Source organism: Mus caroli, chromosome 8 (genome assembly GCF_900094665.2).
Source record: "Mus caroli chromosome 8, CAROLI_EIJ_v1.1, whole genome shotgun sequence".
Lineage (NCBI taxonomy): Eukaryota > Metazoa > Chordata > Mammalia > Rodentia > Muridae > Mus > Mus caroli.
Window position 1 is genome coordinate 14206837 of NC_034577.1, and position 3165 is coordinate 14210001.

Here is a 3165-nt window from a genome sequence, read left to right on the forward strand (position 1 = left end):
AAAAAGGCTTACAAGAGATGATTCAGGTTTTAAGCAGAAATAAGAGGGCAGTTTGATTATTGCCAGTATAGCAGCTTTGATTACCTTAATAGCTAATGCTACTGCTTATGCAATTGCTTTGATGCAAGAACTTAAGACAGCCACTTTTGTTAATCATTTGGCAAAAAAAAAAATTTTTTTTTTGCTAATGCTCTGAGTATTTAAGGAGATTTGATAGGCATTTGGAACAACGAATTCNTGTTCTTTATAATACTATTCAAATGATGGAGAGGAGGTTCAGTGTTTAAGAGTAAAAAGCATATCAAGTATTCCACTAAATATCAATGGATCTGTGTCATTTCTAAAATCTACATGACAGCCACTGTAATTGGGAGACAATTCAAAGACACTTGCAGGGTATTTGACATAATTCTAACACCTCTTTGGATATTTTAACTTTGCATACCAAGATTATGATATTAACAAATGTTATTCCACGGTGTGTTGATGCTGCAGATATGTCTGATAATATTATTCATGCCTTAAGGTCAGTACTTCCATCTTGGTCAAGCTTCAATAATGGCTCATATAGTTTGATCATATTGGCCCTTCTTGTCCTGGGAATACTTTTATTCCTGCTCATTTTGATAAAACTTGACTCTAACAACACCAAAAGTTGGTAGTCAAAATATATGCCTTGAAACTTAAAATGGCTGCCTAGACAAAGCCACTACTTTAACAGACTGGAAGTCAATGACAAGTAAGGTTCTGCATAGAGCCTTAACAACCTAAGACAGAAATGCAATGCTTTAGATAATGCATTTTTCAATGATGGTTAAGGAAGGCATTCTTGNNAGAACAACTTAAGACAGAAGCAGTCTTATTTATGAAATAAAACGGGGCAGATATGGAGAGCTTTTGGTACCACTTCTAGAAAACTGGCAAGGATATTTGACATTGGGCTAGGACAAGGAAGTAGGGTCAAGAAAAATACAGCTGAGGAGTGTATTCCTTGAGTCTTGATCATCTTGATAGGTCTCTAGAACAGTGACTTCATGACCATTGTTTATGCCTTGTTTGTTCCTTGACTACATTGTCTATGCCTTANAAATGGCCATATTCTTTGCATGTACCTAGAATGATATAAAAGCCAACTGGGAGAAATTATAGCTGCTCCAGCATTTGCTNGAGTCATACTATAATGTTGTCTAGTTGTATTTTTTTTTCTTTAATCCTCACTCCCTTCTTGAGACTCTGTTGACTGCCTGGGTGGGCTTGACTAGACTTCTCTCCTGTCCCCCAACCCCATACCTGACAGAATCAGGTATGATGGAGGAGACTCTTCCTAAAGCCTGAGTTCCCAGTCCTTCCTTCTCTGATTGACAGCAAGCAGGAGTGTGTGATCTTAAGAAGCACCTGGGTTTTACCATCCCTCAGTCACTGTTCTGTCTTCCCTCAGCCTTGAACTGCCTGAGCTCCCTTTTACCTTTGGAGTCCTCTTTGTTTCAAAGCTTATCAGGCAAGTTTGGATTCTAGCAATTTTTGACTCTCAAGTGTTCTCCATGTACCTTTAAAATGAATATTCAAATATTGTTTCTTAGACCACACAGGACTGGGATCGGTTAGGTAAAGACACATAGGTTGAATGTGTGCAGGTGATTTCTGCAGACCTGTGAACACTCTGCACGCCTGCAGACCCCGGAGTAGGAAGTGATGGTTTACTGTATTAACTTACAATTCACTGCTGATGTAAATAGGTGGGGATTTTTCATATGATTTGGTCGTATAGTAATGGAGTTTGTAACATTGTCCATGTTTATCTGTTTAATTCTCTTTAATTTTTTTCCAAAGGAACAAACATACCTAAGCCCATTTAACTTTGCATCCCATTCTACCAGACCTATAGTTCTTCGAAGATCAGTTGAAATATGAGTTGTTAGCAAATTAAATGTCCTGGCCCTTTCCCTGCTTCATCTAGAGCAGCCTAGCACAACAGTGCTATCTTAAATAGATTCAGTGGCCATGTGTCATGGTAAATGAGGTTCTAGCAAAGATTCATTACACCTCCATTGATCAAATAACTGTCCCGCATGGTGTTCACAACATAGTGCCACAGGTAGATGCATTCTATAGTTTAAAAGAAAGAATAAAATAAGTGTATGAATGTGTACTATTAAAACAATGCACCTGTAAGCCAGACATTATTTTACTAACAGAATTCAGGAAAGAATTCCACAGCTATCTTATAGTAAATAAATATTAACAACAAATGGGACTAGCTTGCCACATGCTACAGTTGTACTAAGAATTTTTATTTTGTATTGTTTTTTTCAAAACAAACTTGTAGAAGACAAGTGGCTATAAGATAGAAAGCTCTTTAGAAATCTTTTGCAACCCTTNACAGTACTTGGCTTCTCTGATGGTGGTCTGCTGCATTCAGAACTTTTGTCATGGCTTTTGTCATGGCTTTCCTTTGGCAAACCCTAGGGTTTGGATCCAGATCATTCATTTTGCATAGCATTTGAGGTTCTGATTTCCACTGCAATTGTGAACCTTAAGGAAAATGTGCTCCTATAGGCTTTTCATTCCCCTTTGAAAGAGNACTGTGAGGTCCAAGCTGTTTCTCAAGGACATTATTTAAATGACTCCTTGGGAAAGAGTTTAAGGTGAAAACTGAGTGCAGGGCATTTCTCTTGCTTTTCACTGGCATCATGGTGCAAGTCAGAAAGACAAAGGAGAGTCCTTGACATCAGCTAAAGCTCCTTAGNTCTGGTCATTAGCAAGTCAGTGGGGCAGACACTTCTGGTGTTGATTGCCAGCTTCTTATCCACAGATACCCAGCAACAGTGATGGACTAACAATGCCAGATTTTCTGTTAATTATCATACCTGTTATTTCTATTAGTTCTTATTCTGGAAGTAGAAAAGTGATAGAAAAAAAAAGCTTACCTTATAAAATGTTGACTNTTACTATTATCTTTTAATTTTTATTTTCTGTTCAAATTTTTCATAAATAATTAGAAGAACCTGCAAGATTGCTGATCTCTCAGTTTTAAAATGCTTCTTGTTGGTGCCACATATACGCTTTGATAAAAACTGAAGCAGGTTATTCCATTAACTCACTAAATGATACACTGAGGCAGTGGGCTTTACTTCATTCATGTGGCCACGTGCAAGAGAGTCTGTC